General features: G+C 35.2%; 1 protein-coding gene across 15 annotated transcripts in view; it reads right to left on the reverse strand.

Annotated features, from left to right (window-relative positions):
• SOX6 (SRY-box transcription factor 6) overlaps positions 1-17,246 on the reverse strand; it is a 785,339-nt gene that overhangs the window by 440,357 nt on the left and 327,736 nt on the right. Inside the window, exon 1 of one of the 15 annotated variants that reach the window (XM_074401158.1) lies at positions 22-13,370. The exons of the other annotated variants lie outside the window; for them this stretch is intronic. The gene's annotated coding sequence lies outside the window, so the exon portion shown is untranslated. Of the gene's footprint in view, positions 1-21; positions 13,371-17,246 lie in introns of those variants that run through there. 15 annotated transcript variants of the gene reach the window in all.

Raw genomic sequence — 17,246 nt, forward strand, 5'->3', positions numbered from 1 at the left:
TCCAAGTTTTGTTTTACTTACCAAGCTCTGCCATTCCACCCTGCTGCCTGAACAATATTATCAGCTCTTCGGATACTCATTCTTGCTAAGTAAAAGGATATTTCTTCTCTAGCTGGATTAATAATCAACTTTCTAGATAGTTCATTTGTAATTCTCTTCTGGTTAACCCTTAGCATTACAGCAGTCTGCCCAACTCGTGCTAATCAATTTATGAAAGTGGAAGGAACAGGGGTAATTTAATCAGGCAGATATCAAAAGGAAAGTAAAAATGAGGGACAACTTAGATTAGGCCCAAAAGTATAATCAGCCTTACTTTTTTTACACTAAAAGGTATAAATCTTTGTTAGATATTACAAAAGCATTCAAGTCATAAACACAAGAAACAAGATACATGAAGAGAAAAACCTAACAGATTTACAGCATACCAGTCCAGTGCATATCAACCCATGTTTATTGCTTTCTTACATGCAGATAAACAAAACTCAGCTCTGGCACAAGACATACATTTTTCTCTTAGTAGAAAGTTCTGACTTTGAAATTCCAGATACCCCCTCTCTCAACAGTTGTAGTGACATGGCCCCTTATGCTACAATAAATGTCATCCTAGGTTTTATGGAAATTTTCTGCAAATTCAATCTATAAACATTTGCATCAGAATAACTTGGAATGCTTGCAAAAAATATAGACACCTGACCCCCACATGATAAGTCCTAACCACCCAAGTGATTCTTACATACCTCAAAAGTTAGAGAGCCAATGCTCTAGGACCACCTTAAATTCACCTAAGAAGGACTCCAACATAATTCCTTAGAACTTGGAATAAAATTATATACCTTATTGCTCGTTTGACCTTGACCTTTTGCCTTCATTCCAATAACTAAGATTCCACCTTGTTTTTCTGTACCTGAGTGCCAGTAGTCCATCTAAGACCATGACCATGCCCTGGTCTCTTAGCTACTTGTCCATTTCACATTTCTGGATGTGAAAAAGTAAGTCCTATTCACCACAGCAGATATGGGACAGAGTAGTAAAGGTCTACTAGGATAGGAACAGCCTCAGGAGAAAGTTAATACAGCAGCAGACACAATGTATTAGCTAAAAGATTGGATAATTGACACCAAAAACTATATTCCATTATAGAAAAATACTAGAATCTGTCCTTTAACTCCACTTTTTATCTATGGGTCTTATTGAGGCCTAGCTACCTATGTCTCTAAGTACCACTTACCCTAGGTTTTTTTTCCTTTCTCTGCTTTATGAAACTCTAATCTCCTGTTTCATGTCTTTCCTCTGTAAGGTCAAAAGGCAGACATGGCAGCCAGTAGTTTCACAAATTGCTACAAAAGGCCATGTTCATAGCCAGAATGAAGGAAAAGATAAAGACTATTAAAAAAAAAAAAAAAAGAACCACAAAAAAACTAAAGGAAAACCCCTGAGAACAAGAATGAATAGTAGACCGAAATAAAATTAAAAAAAAAAAATTCTAATCATTTATTTTCATTTTCATAGAATCTTTCAAGAAAGGTCAACAAAAAGATGATTTAAAACATGATTATGAGACGAAGTGAAAGTGACTAAAAGAAAAAAAAAGGTACTGAACTAGTAGAACTAAAAAAACTTAGATTTTTCGTGATCTTGCTTCCACTTCCTACATTTATGATCTAGACTAAGTCTTTTAACTTTTGTGTGCTTTGGTTCCTCATCTGTAAAAAGAATATAATAAACCAGGTCCTGTGTGTCTCATAGGGTTATAATTAAAAGGGATCATGTTTATTAAAAAGCTTTGAAACTATAAATACCATATAAATATAAGGGATTACTGTAGCTATATAAATTGCTATTGCATAAAAGATTTTAATTAACATATCCACAAATAACTTAAAGTGGTAATATGTTTATTGTTTTATATTATTTTTTTTTTTCAAGAAACTGGATCTCACTCTACTGACCAAGTTGGAATGCAGTGGCACTATCATAGTTAACTGCAACCTCAAATGCCTAAACTCAAAACAATTCTCTCACCTCAGCCTCCCAAGTACTATATTATTTTTAAAGAAAACTATAAACCATACATAGTGAAAAAGCAAATAAAAGTTTGTAAAATGTCTTTCCTAAGGAAACTTTAAGAATATGACCAATATTAGTTAGGGGAAGACTAAGGTAAAATCATCCCAAAGTACAGATAAATAATCAGATTAACCTGAGTTTGCCCAGTTCAGACCTAAGCCTCAAGATTCTTACCAGAAGGACTTCCAGATGAGGAAGGGGATTATTTGGAGTGATACTGGTGACATTACTCATCTAAAACCATCCACCTACCTAAAGACAGAGTTCAGACTGACTTGAAGGGGGTAAAATCTTGGGGTATTTGTTACAAGGCATTTGACGTTATCCAGCATAGGCCTAAGATTCAATCAAGTGCCATGATTTTATTTAACTGGATAACATGTACATGTTCAAAGGGAGAAAATGGAAGTTTTAGCCAGTGCAAAAATTGGTTGATGAGAGTTGCCCATGTGAAGAAAAAAGGATTCTGAAACTGAAGTAAGAATAATTTTTAAAAAGTTTCCTTTTTTAAAGTTTCAATAAACCATTCAATAAATGTTGCTGAACATGTACAATGTCTAGGCTTTGTTCAAGACATCGGGGAATACGAGCAACAAAAACAGTCTAGCATTATCTGCCATCATAGACCTTATATTCCAGTTGGACAGAAAGGTGATACGTTTAAAAGATACACAAATTATACGGTATGTTCAATATTGAAAAAAGATTCTGGAAACAGAACAGCATTAGAGAGAACAGGAATGTTTAGAGGGTTGTAATTTTAAATAGGATGGTCAAGGTAGATCTCAGTAAGAAGACATTTAAGCAAAAACTTGAAGGAGGTGACAAAGTTTGGTGAGATCATTATACTACAATCATGGGAGTTATTTTTCATCAATTTTAACATTTTTATCAGTTTAATAATAAACAAAATATTCTTATAAGTGGACTTTTGTACTATAATATTGAAAGTTCTAAGTCAGTAACGTAATGGTAAAACAAATTGTGGTACATCCATATGACAGTATAAAATGTAGTGATTTAAAATGTTCTGCCAGGCGTGGGGGCTCAAGCCTGTCTGTAATCCCAGCACTTTGGGAGGCCGAGGAGGGTGGATCACGAGGTCGAGAGATCGAGACCATCCTGGTCAACATGGTGAAACCCTGTCTCTACTAAAAATACAAAAAAAAATTAGCTGGGCATGGTGGCACGTGCCTGTAATCCCAGCTACTCAGGAGGCTGAGGCAGGAGAATTGCCTGAACCCAGGAGGTGGAGGTTGCGGTGAGCCGAGATCGCGCCATTGCACTCCAGCCTGGGTAACAAGAGCGAAAACTCCGTCTCAAAAAAAAAAAAAAGTTCTACAAGACTATTAACATAAAAAAATTTAATGAGTTTTTAAATATAAAAATGTACCTACCGTATGATCCAATCTTGCAGAATTTTTTTTTTTCATTTGCTCAACTATTTTTTAAGTACCTTCTATGAGCCAGGCACTATTATGGGCACCAGAGAGAGGGCAGTAAACAAGCTAGACATGTTCTTTCTTCTCATACATACATAGATAAAAAACTTACATGACATATATCAAAATATTACTAGGAAGTAAATTTCATAATGAAATAATAAGGTAAAATTATGGGTTATTTTATTTCCTCCTTTATGATTAAATATAGTCCCAAATTTCTAAATACTTTCTGAATGGTTCCAAAAATAAACCATGGCCTTTATATTGATCTAAATATTATAGTCCATATTTGTTTTTGTGATATCTGTGTTTGCATAAAGCACAAATTTGCAATCTTACAATACTCTGCCAAATGTATATTACATGTTTCAATCATATATCAATTCTTATGTCTCATAACATCTAATGAAATTGAATAACATTGGGTCCCTTTCTACAAATACAAAAACTAGGAAAAAGAACAGTTAACTAATTTACCACACTAGAAATAGTGTTCAAATCGTAAATTATAATAATGCTTATGAAAGTATCTCACACAGTGCCTGGACCAAGAAAGGTTTGCAGATTCTGGATCCTATGCCAGTACCTTCCCAGTTATGCTGGAGTTTGTTGTTGTCGTTGCTGTTGTTGTTGTTTGCTTTTGACAGAGAAAAAAAAATCTCCATTTATTTAAAATGGAGCTTTCATAGTTACCAAAAAAAATCTTATCTGAATCCCAAACCCCACCACCACTACCAGATGTTAGCTTTATTCCATCTCCCCTCAACCACTACAACAACCGGTAAACAAGTTAGACATGTTTTTATAATGCTTTTCTAGTCTTCTTTTGATTTCAGTGTTTATAGTTAAACCAGGTAGCAAATGGCAGCTGTCTACCTCTAATTAGTTAAGTTGTCTTGGGCAAGTCATTTCAACTTTCCAGTCTCACCTTCTAAATTTCTCAAATATAAGATTTGAACTAGGAGACCTCAAAAGTCATTAAGCTCTAAAGTTTCATTATATTACTTTAAGTCTATGAGGTAACTACAATAAATCAAAAGAACACAGCTTCTCAAAAGAATAAAGGCTACAGCAATAGGATGGTTGGCTAGAGCAAGAAAACAAAGACCAAGGATTAAAAGAGAATTTGAAAAATCTCCCCAACCCCCTGGACCAAGTCCAGCTTCAACCACACAAAGGTTTTTTTGGGACAATAGAGAAGAATAAATATAAAGTTTTCTTAAATCATCAAGAGATGATTTTTTTGCTTAGAAAAGATAAAGTACACTTGTTCCTATACACTTTGTAGTTCTTAAAACATACATACATGCATCACCACCACCAACAACCCTAAATGTTTTAATATTGATATGGAAGGAAAATACAAGTCATTCATTTTGCTGAAATAAAGTGTTTTAAACTCAGAAAGGGTGATTTTGCTTTGAGGGTTTAAAATATATATATATGTGTGTATATATATATATATACACACATATATATATATACACATATATATAACACTGTATTCACTCTTTTTCTATTGCCTCCTCTGTATACAAATCCCCAAAGCTCTTAAATTTGTGGCATTTTCCTACATACATATAGAAAAATTTGTGTCACTATTGCAGCAATATCTAAACAGTTTCCTGTCGCTATTGCAGCAATATCTAAACAGTTTCCTGTAAACTTTCTGTGATGGAAGCCATAGAATTTATGATAAAACCCTGTAGAGTGGTGAAACAAATTTCTTTCATATTTATCATTCATTTTATTCAGTGTACATTTGAAGGAAAACCTTTTAAGAACACCAATAATGTGAGAAAGCTACAACAACTAAATTTATTGTTAAGTATCACATCACTGGTCTCCTGGGAGTTCAGGAAGAAAGCTTAAATCACATTTCCTAACACATTGGAGAGCTTCCCAGAGTTGTGATGGCCCACAGAGGCAAACCACCCAAAGCATGCTGGAATCTCAGCGATGGTGGCAAAGAAATATCACTTTGTTTAATAAAAGCAAACTGGAGTTACCCTTTCATATTTTTTAACAAAATACAAACTTTCTCTTACCCCATTTTTCTTCTTTCCTTCCTCCACCCCCTCCTGTTTCACCTGACTAAACTGTAGGTATTTGTTCCATCACCTGACTTATGGGCTGGCTAGAAATATTAGAAAAAAAAACAATCTACCATTGTTACATGAGACAACAACCTTTCATGTCCTTGAAGCTCACCATGACCTTTCATCTTTCCTATCCCCAATGGTCTCTCCTAACAACTAAAACTACACTCAGTTGGGCTGAATTCCAGATTGTCATAAAAAGAATCCTGTCCTTTCAAAACAAAACCAATTTTTACACCAAGGTGGGGGAGAAACACAAGTCCATTGTTCCCTCACAGATGGAAGTTGGAGTTACTAAGGCAACTGCTCTAATCCTCCTTTTTTACCACCTTTTTCACATCACTGGCCTATCAAGTATGCTACCTTTTAACTCATAAGCTCAAAAGCTGGTAGTCTAACTGGCTGCCCTAATTAGCTACGATTTTCACACTACAGACAACATGATGAGCTAATCGAAATTTGCAAAATAATGACGTACCTCCAGCAAATATTCCTCCTCCTGAGGCCCAGTCTTAGAATAACAATAATGAGACCATTATTAGAGAAGGGCATTAAAATGCTGCACTGCTGCTAAACAGAGAACTTAATTGTTCTGGTCTTGTCCATTGAATCAACAACCTATTGTTGTGGACTTGAAAAATAAAGGACTGGAGAATGGGTGCCATGATGATTGGTCTGTGCGGCCATACCGGCACTCTGTAGAATTGTTTTCTTTTGAAACTCTTGATGGACTAGTAGTTTTGTTTAAAAGTAACATAAAAGGCGATTGTCTGGATAAAAAGTCCTATTTATTGAAATCCTTAGAAGCAGTTGCATGGATTTGTTCGTGACCTCTGAGATAAAAACATAGTGACCATAATAACACCATTTGTAGAGAGCCCTGTTACCACTGCCTACAGTAACATAAGATAAGAGACAGTCTTTTCTAACTACAGTAGGAAGGAAGGAAGTACTTCTGAGCAGAAAGCAAGAATGATAAAAGGTCAAATACTGGATAAAGCTCATTAATCACTGAAAGGGAGACCTTAAAAAATAATGCTAATTTAAGAATTCCGTACAATTGCTACAGATTCAGTCACATGTAAAAAGGCACACAGCTTGTTTTTTCTTTTCTTTTCCCACTTTTGAGCTTCTTTCCTTTGGCAACAAAAGAATTTTAAAAATTATTATTAAATAACTAAAGCAAGATGTCTCAGGATAACCTGGAGAACAAGAAACCCAAAGGTTTCAAGATAATTATTCTCATGGTCATCTCCAGTCTACATTGAGAATAACAAAATACTGAAGTTAAAGGTTAACTACTGTAGGATTCTTAGCCGAAGAAAAGCACTGTTTACACACTGTAAAGGTGTCTCCTATATGGAGACAGTACATGTTTTCCGTAAAGTCAAACCAAGATTTTAGTGTTGAATTGCGGAGAGGGGACATACTTTTGCTGTTAGTGAGTATTTGGGGTGAGGGTCTGTTTGTTTTTTACCAAGTGAAATCTGCATTATATAAAAATGTGTTAAATTGTAAATAAGACCTCTTGCTTCATTCAATCTGTGCTTTGCTTCATTTATCTTCATCTTGTTAGGCTAAATTAATTAACAATCTCACTATTGTACACTTTCTCTTTTCATTACATCAAATAATGGCCAGTATATTAAGAAAGCCCTCACCACGGGAATTCTGCAACACTACTGCTAAGAAGAGTTTCTGTGTAACAATGTAACAATATTCAATTTCAGAAGCAATTATTAAATGTACTTTTATTGTTAACAACCAATTAAGCACCCAAGTTCTTAACATGTTATCAATAGAAAGCCATTTTTTATTAAAAGCAAAACTAAAAGAGGCAAGACACTTTAAAAAGGAAAAATAAATCATTGTATGCCCACAACCAGGTTTCACCATGAACTTCACCTAAAATAAGAAGAAACACACGCAAATTTGACAGGTATGTTTTCACAGATACAAGACAACATTGCATAAAAGGTTTAAAAGACACACCCCAAGCTGTTCTGCTCCTTGCTGTGAAATGTCTAACGTGATAAATGGGATGATTAGAATTTCATTGGTAAATCCCATTATTTTAAATCTATAAGAATGAAATGTTCTAAACTCTTTTGTAAGTTTTATTTTCAACCTGAAACTCTGTGGCATATGGAGGTATGCAAATGGACAAAACACTAAAGCTCTTTTTAATCTTTTCCTTGATCAACCAGTGCTTCTTTCTCCAATCACAGCTTTGTGCGTGATATCTTTCTGCTAGCATTTCTTATTTAATTAAAACAGACACTGACAGAAGGACATGGATTAGTACTGTAATGATGCATTTACTTAGATTAATCGGAGGCTCCTTTTAGAGTAATGGCTTAAACAAAGAACAAAAGGAAATTGTTATGAAACAGCCTTTTATCCCAGGCAAAGGTCGCATTATGAGGTTTTTAATTTTGTCAGCTTCTGTTATACTCTGCCTTGCTAGTGGAACATGAGAAGTGCTTTTACCCCCAATAAAGCCAGTTATTATAAAAACAGCCATTAAAGCTGCAAATTAAAATGTCTGATTTTTAAAACAGGTTACTTAGCTTTCAGAATACTCTAATTAGCATGTTGTACATTGTTGGGAGGAAAAGAAGACTAAAATGCTAATGACCTACCGCCAGGTGACCACACTGCTGTGCGCAGTAATAAGGACCTTTCCAAGTAATATGATGAATTAACCAAGTACAGGTCCCCCATCTAACACCCCTTCTCCGAATACAGCTTCGGATGTATGGAGGGCCATGATTGTTTGGATATGTTCAGTAAGGCCCTACTTCTGTCCAGAAGACTCTCAGCCAGCTACTTTTCATATAATCACCAAAAGGCAGACTTCTTTCTATTACAAAAGAAAGTAAATGAAATAGCAATGCTACATACAACCTGAACTTAGAAAAGGCAACTGTCATCTGACTGCAAAGCACAATGAATTAAAGAACCATGCCCCAACAAAACCAACTCTTTGTCTCTTTTCATCCACCCTTCCCCAACCTATCTCTTATCCCTCAAGTTGGGCTTGCAGAATGTAAATGGAGCTAAGGTTTGAAAGTTCAGTCTTTGTTCATAGCGCTATTTTTACACCATGTTGTCTTTAACCAGCTCAAAGGTAAATCAAGTTTCCTTTTTCTAATCGTTGTTTTTGCCTTTTGTTTTACTGAACCCACCCACTGCTACCTCTCCTTGGTCAAAATTGCTCTCGACAAAGGATATTGTCCTTTGCATTTCCTACTATATGAACTTACCTCAATTGCTTGCCTACTTATAGGTATTTTCTGCTTTATCTTTCTTTATGAACTAAATGGTTCTGTGCCCCATAAGGCTACTATACATTAGGTTAATATGCGGACTGAATGGAAAATATCTTTAGAATTCCCCACAGACAAAACATAATCCACTTTAAGTCAAGTCTTATGTAAATACTCCTGAGTAGCTTGTTCTAGGAATTTCTTGAAACTAACATGAAATGTTGTCATTGGAACAAGAAGAAATCACTGAGGATCATCAGTGATATCTGTCCCATGGACTCCTTTAAAAAGGAGGGTTATTTGAGGTTGTATCAATTATCTAGAGCCAGAAGAATGCTACGGTTTGCCTACCCCAAAACTTAGTGGCTTAAAGCAATAAGCATTTATTTAGCTTGTGCATCTGTAGGTCAGCTGGACACCTCTCTGGTTACAGTTGAGCTCACTAACATGTCTTGTGGTTGACTGGCCTTGGCTGGGACTAGTAGGATTCAACTCTGCTCCATATGTCTTGTCCTCCAACAGGCTATTCTATCGTAACAGAAAAGAGCAAGAGTGTGAACAGAAATCTACAAGTGCCTTTACAAGCCTCTACATGTGTCACATACGTTAACGTCCCATTGGACAATGCAAGCTAAATGACTGATCTCAGAGTCAAGTCGTGAGGACAAATGCCCTATCGATATTGGAAGGGCACTGTAAAGTTTTATGGCAAAGGTCATAAATACAAAGAAGGATGAAGAAGAACTGGGCCTTTAAAGTATTCAGTCTTAGCAAAGAGGTCAAGGTCATTTGATGACTCCCTAAGATCTTCAGCAGAAGCTTCTGTTTTGTTCCATTTTAGCTAATGCTATCTACATAGCCAATCAAAATTGATGTCATTTTTATTTTAATAAGTGAGAAAAATTCTTAAAAAGTTAATTAACAAACAGCCCCATATACTTTATCTCCATTGACTTCCACTTTAGAAATTACAACTATTAAGCTAATCCTAAAATGTGACCTATACAAGTTTGCCATTTATTTTTGTGTACTACATTATTGTGAATCAGTTATACCTTAATAAGAGGTTTCAAAACTACCAACATTTTTGTCTCAGATGCTTCCCTTCCACTCACAGAAGCAGCTAAGTTTGAGGAGCTATCTAATGGATACTAGACCCAGAATTTTGTTCAATACTGTGTCTTAGAATGTATAGACAGTTTTATTCCACAGAATACCAGAATACAGTATTTCATGGCCCTTTACAACAGCAGATATAGCCAAAATAGCAGTGAAAATAAAAACTCTTTTGAAGTCCAATCCCTATCACTTACATCCCTATTGTTCCTCCAAGAGCTTTGTCTGTGAAAAAGGAAAGTGAAGAAAAGTAGCCCGAAGACACTACATGAGAAGGTGTCCTAGAGTAAGATAATTAAGAAGCTAATTTTAAGCTTTGCAAATTTGTTGTTTCTACGAAAGATCAATGAGGAAAGTATCCAGGATGACTGCATCAGTTTCCCCAAGTTAATCTAACAGGGTCCCTACATATAGCTTTAGGGATATGTCTTGAGCCAGTTATGTCTTTTCACTCACAGACACATATCCAACAGGAATAGGAGTGATTATTGGGCAGAATTCCTAACCCCTGTGGCAAGGGAAATACTATACTATGGCACCACTCAACAATTATCCCTCTGAGCAATTAAAATAACCAGTGAAGTGGGTCTCCAAAAGGAGCCTTCAGCCATTCCGTCATTTGAGCCAGCACTGACAATGAGGTTGCCAAAGCTGGCACTAACACCCGAGGAACAAGAAATAAAGGCCAGCAAAGCTCAATCTTGCATCCAAAGATATTTAAAAGGAAACTAAATGACATGGAAAAGACGTTCTTAAGAATTCACTAATACAGAAAGAAAAAATAAATAACATAATAAAATCCTTTTTATTACCTTTTCTTTTTTTCCACATTCCTTTACAACTTATTTTAATAATAATTGTGATGGTTTGCCTTTTATAAATAAGAATGATACCAGGCAAGAATGCAATTTGTCCTATTTTTCTAGTGTTCTGATCAACCAACTCCTCTCACCTGGTCTTTAGCAAGTATCAATCATTAGAGTAGTTATCCAAGGTCATGGAAAAGAGCAAAGCTAATTGGTCCATATAAAAATCAAGGCCAGCATTGTGCCCTTATTAATGCTGCGTTCTAAACAAACAATAGGCCCATGGTCAGAAAGCTGTACTAATTCTTCTCAATGGAAGCAGCTTAGGTTTGACTTAAAATTTCCTTTAAAAGTCTCTGCTTTGACAGAGAGGCAAAGAGAAACAAAAGTGCTTGGATATCAGAAAAGGAAAGGGCCATAAAGAACAAAGATGGAAAAGGAAAGCTCAAACTCCTTAAGAACATTGTCTCTGCATATCCATTCACTTGATTCTATCATTTCACACGTATATATTTCACACGCATACATATATCTTACCTGGTACATAGTATATGCTTAAAAGTTGTGTTAAGATTATCATACAATTAGAAGAACAAAAAAAAGTAAGCATACTCTCTTTAAAGAAATAACATCATCAGTCACATCAGCTAGTTAAGAAGCCCCACGTTTAGAGTTCCTAACACTTGTTTTAAACTATTTGTATAGGATTAAATAAGATGAAATATGGGTTAAATCATATGTGAAGCCACAGCTACCTCCCCAGATTTTTTTTTTCAGAGAGATACAGTCTCACTATGTTGCATAGGCTGGCCTTGAACTCCTGTTTTCAAGAAGTCTTCCTGCCTCAGCTTCCCTAGCAGTTGAGACTACAGACACACACCACCTCCCATCCTGATGTTTTATAGAGATAAAAATATGACTAAAACTAACCCCAAGGAAAGATTCAGATAAAGAATGAGGTCATAAATGGCTTAATGCAACCAATGGGGTAATTGTGGGGCCTGAAGAAGTTCTACCCTTTTGCCTTTATAAAGGACATTTGGTAAATAAACAGACCAAGTAAATGTCAGATCACCTTTAACTTCGGTGCAAGAGACTTTTTCTCTGTTCATTTAACACCTTCTCTGATAATAAATATCTTCCCTAGCTAATGCCATCAACCTACTATCTTCTTAATCCCAATTGATTAAACCATAGGTCTGACAAAAAAACAATCAAAGATAATCACCAAAATAATTGCATCGCTATGACAGAGTCTTATGGAAACAACCTTATTCTTTACCAACATTTTACTCTATCCCCAACTTTCTTCTTGCAATCCCCCAACCAAAAAAAAAAAAAAAAAAATCAGAGGTTTAAAGAGAACCAGCTATGTTAGGTTTATGTTTCAAAATTCTTTAAAATTAAAAAATTTTTCCTCCCAGTTAAGAGTTTTAACTTAAATTGATTGCAAATGCCTCGAGGAGAGGTAATATCATGAGTTTCTTCCACACTAAGACATATATGACTCTCAATTCATTTCATAAGGCTAGAGTATCTATCCTTGATTCCAAAATAAAATAAACACACTAGAAGAAGAGAAAATTACAGACTAACTTCATTTATGAACACAGTTACAAATATCCTTTAAATTTGGACTAATTCTATTGTGTAAATGAAAATCCACTAAGAACAAATAGGTTTTGTCCTGGTTATTCTAAATGGTTCAGAAAATCTACCAATAATACCATACTCAAAGATAAGGGAAGAAAAACTCTATAAGCATCCCAACAGATGCAATAGATACAAGATAAAACCTACCAAAAAGTGTACAGTTATTGGTAAAATTTAGGATGTACTGCCATCAAAGACAGGAACAATGTCTTCCCTCAGTTTAATTTTTAAAAAAAAGCTTCAGGCTAATTTTAAATAAAATAACTCAAGGTCAAGAGGAAGACTATCTAAAATAAGGCCCAATTATATAGAAAGACAAAAACCACATGGTTTCCTTATATGTGGAGTCTAAAACAACTGAACTCAATAGAAGCAGAAAGCAGTAGGTGGATACCAGAGGTTGGGTGGGGATGAGGAGGAATTAGGAGATGTTGGTTAAAGAGTACAAAGTTGCAGTTAAGCAGGAGGAACAAATGGTAGGTATTTAAGGTGATGGATAGGTTAGTTTGATTCCACCATTCCACACGTATACATTTCACATGCATACATATATCATATCACAGTGTATCTGAAAAATATATATAATTTACCCAAAAACTAAATAAATAAATTTCAAAAAATTTTAAATCTTAAATGAGTTTAAAACAATAAAATAAAGTAAGACCCAAATAGTAGTAATGACCCAAAAAAGGTAAGACACACCAGGGCTTCCCTAAATGTTTGTGTAGGTCATAACAAGCTCTTTGTGGTGGGAAATATTTATTATTTAACATTAAATTAAAAACACACAATGACATCTATGCTCTAATTCCAGTTATATTAAATTAGTTTTTAAAAGATATGAGCAAGGGGCCAGGCACGATGGCTCATGCCTGTAATACCAGCACTTTGAGAGACCAAGGTGGGAAGATTGTTTGAGCCTAGGCGTTAAAGATCAGCCTGGGCGGTGAAGTGAAACCTCATCTCTACAAAAAAAAAAAAAAAAAAAAAAAAAAAAAAAAAAAAAAAAGCAAAATTAGCCAGGCATGGTGGCGTGCCCTTCTAGTCCTAGCTGCTTGGGGGAGCTGAGACTAGAGGTGCATGTGATTACTGTGTGATACTCTCCTATGAACAGTTTACAGTAAGGGAGATAAATAGACAGTGAGAGACTGAAAAAAAAAATCACCACATAGAGGGGTTAAAGGAACAGGAAAGGGATAGTGTCAGAGAAGGCTCTTCCTAGATGAAATTTTATCCACTTTAAATTGTATTTGGTCTAGGTTGCAAATTTGGGGTCATTTGAGGAAAAGGGAAATTCTACATAATGACTCATAGTAAAACTGTAAAATCTACTACCTCTGAGAAACTACACCCATATAACTAAGTGAGCATGCCATTCCAAATGTTTGGTTGTCCCCATGGACTTCCAAAGTTAATTGGCTTCTTCAATTTTGGCTTGATCTTAAAATTGTTCTAATGAGGCCCTTACTCTCATAAACTAGTTAGCACCCCAGTCTTTTCCTAATGAGAGCATCAACACCCAAGGGACTGAGATCTAAGGCTCTTATAACTGAGGGACATATCTATAAGGGTTAGGGAAAAAACTGCCAACTTAAGACCTTGACACTTAAGGTTTGCCAGGTAAAAAAGACCAAATTTGATTCAGAATATACATCTTTTAATTTAATGGATAACAAAACAGGATCTTATTTAAATGTCAGGATTTTTTAAGTAATAAAATCTTACTACAAAATGGTACAGCCTGTGCTTAAGAGACATAATTAAACTATCAACCTAGTCTTTACATGCATATTTCAATATAAAAACATAAACAAAATGCAGACCTCCTAAAAAAGCAAGAAATCTAAATTAAAAACATTACTCCTTAAAAGTGACTTACCAAAGTCAAGCAGAATTTGCATAGCTATATTTGGAGAATAAATTTTCTTTCAAACCCAGATTATGTTTTCCAGGTGAACAGCAAAATGTGTACAATATTCCTTTTTGTTTTGTTTTCCAAACTAGTGAGATCTCTAATTTGAAGCAAATCCATTAAAGTTGATCTTAAGTACAATTATACATTAACAAAAAGGATTAACATATGAAAATGTCACAAGCAGAGAATATTTCTTAAGAGCATAGGCAGATAAAGTACTGTCTCCAATTCCCGTTGAACCTGTGTATCTAAGAAAATAACAAATTGCTACAAATAAGTGAATATCAAAAATATAAGCAAATTTCAACTTCTTTTATTTAGGAAAAAGGAAAGCTACATATGGAAGGCTATATATAGAAATTCCATAAATCTGCTCTATTTTCAAAATAATGTAAACTAAAAGTCTGGATTTTATCCATTTTATCTATTATCTATTTATATCATCTCATGGCATTTTATTCTTTGACAATGCTAATAACATTATTTCAGCTAAAACTATACTTGTTTAAACAGTAATGCATTTCATCATATCATCTGTATTCATTTACCCTCATGAAAAGTAAACTATAATAAATCGAAAATAATAGGTGAGCCAATGGACATCAAAATATTTATCCAAATCAGATATATCAATATATGCATCTACCATAACAGTTCTGCAGTCAGTTATGCAACTTTGGCTGTATTCATTACAACCTTAGTTGTGTAACTGATTAAAAAAAAAAACTCAAAGTAGCTTTTTTTAGTTAAAAAATAATTTGTTAGTTGGGCACTATGGCATGCACCTGCAGTCCTGGCTACTCAGGAGGCTAAGGCAGGAGGATCACTTGAGCCTGGATCACTTGAGAGCAGCCTAGGCAATACTGTGAGACCCCTAACTCTAATAAATAAATAAACAAACAGGCAAACAAAAAGTAGTTTATTAATTCACTTAATTGAAAATTTCTGCCTTCTAACACAGCTGGACTCAGTACTAAAATGGTACAGTTAGGAAACTGGGTTTTCTCCTCTTCTCTTTCAGGCAGGCTATCCTCCTTCAGTGGCAAAGATGACTATCAGAAGCTCAAGGTTAGAAACCTCATTAGAAAGACAGTGCTCCCTTCCCAATAATTCCAGCAAATATGGCAGGATTAAGTCTCACTGGCTTGGCCTGGATAGCATGTTTATTTCTGAACCAATCACTATTGTCAGGAGTATGAAATACCCACTCCCTATGACAGGAGCATAAAGGAAGCTCCACCTCAACCACATGAACCAAAAGTGAAAGAAGAGTTATTCCCCAAAAGAAAACCAGAACAAACGCTGCATAGTGAAAATACTAAACAGCATAATTCATAAGAATTTATTTTCACAGTAATTATTCCAGTGAGGTAATTTCAGAAGAAAATACAAAAACAATTGCAAACTTCATTTAATAGCAATTACGCAGCAAAAATTTCTTTGAATTGTTTCTAGTACTCCCAAAAGGGGGACAAAAAACATGAATCTAGCAATTCTTAAGGCAAATTAGAATAAAAGGATTCTTCTTTTGATAACTTTTTGTCCCTTCTCTTACTTCAGAGACAGCTACTCCAAATACTCATTCCATCATCCCCTTTCACTATTAAGTCTAAATTCTTAGAACTTTTGCAAAGCTTTAAAAAGGGCTATCTACCATCTCCAAAAATGTATATTTATGGATCCTCAAGCAATACAAAAACTGCTTAGAGGCCACTATAAACATGAATAAGGATCCCATATAACTTAATTCATTTATTTTAATTTTTATCTGAAAAGGCTTCTACTTCTTTTTTGGTGGGGGGATGGAGTTTCAGTTTTGTCATCCAGGCTGGAGTGCAGTGTCATGATCTCGGCTCACTGCAACCTCTACATCCTTGGTTTAAGTGATTCTCCAGCCTCAGCCTCCTGAGTAGCTGGGATTACAGGCACCCACCATCATGCCTGGCTAATTTTTGTATTTGTAGTACAGATCAGGTTTCATCATGTTGGCCAGGATGGTCTCAAACTCCTGACCTCAAGCGACCTGCCCACCTCAGCCTCCCAAAGTGCTGGGATTACAAGCGTAAGCCACTGCACCTGGCCAACTTCTACACTTTTAAATGCATATACCACAAAAGTCTAACTTTTATTGGCCGTTAATATGTTGGGTTGAGTATGGTCCTCCAATTCTTTCCTGAAAGGAGAGTTTTATATGAGGGACTGGAAGGAGAACATAAATGCAAAAGAAGCCTGAACTAACTGGAAAGCCATTAAAAGACAGAATGGCTGAGGTACCAAAAGCAACATTCACTGATGTCAAATTCATTCACCCATTCATTTTGTGCATACATTTAAAGCACTGACAATGAGCAAACTACCATGCTAGAGACCACGCAAAGAAACATGCTATAGTACCCACTCCTACAAAATCATAACTGGCCGCGGGAGAGAAGAAGCATGAGCAGTGATAATGACAGTGACATGCCAATTCCGTCTTCTTGTTTTCCCTCATTGAAAGCTCCAGATTTTGTTCAGGTCTTAGGATAAATAACACTCCTCACATTCTTTAAATTGTTTCATTTAACTCATCTGCAAATTCAAGAAACTACTTTTTGCATAACTTTCAGGATAACATGAAAATAGTAAATGCTAGCAGCATATATAAGAAAAACTAAATGTAAGAACAGCAATGCAAATTTGGTAAATTATGAAAAGATTTAGGAGTATGGAAATTTGCAGAATTTATAATTAATTTCCTTGGCAATTATCAACTGAGTGCTTATTGAATAGTGGGCATTACATGTTGTCATGTATTAAGATGAAATTAGACTTAACATCCCTGCAAGTTTAAAAAAAAAACCACAAAAGTTTCCATCAGAAACCAGTATTAATAAAAA

This window comes from Saimiri boliviensis, chromosome 6 (genome assembly GCF_048565385.1).
Source record: "Saimiri boliviensis isolate mSaiBol1 chromosome 6, mSaiBol1.pri, whole genome shotgun sequence".
NCBI classification, from domain to species: domain Eukaryota; kingdom Metazoa; phylum Chordata; class Mammalia; order Primates; family Cebidae; genus Saimiri; species Saimiri boliviensis.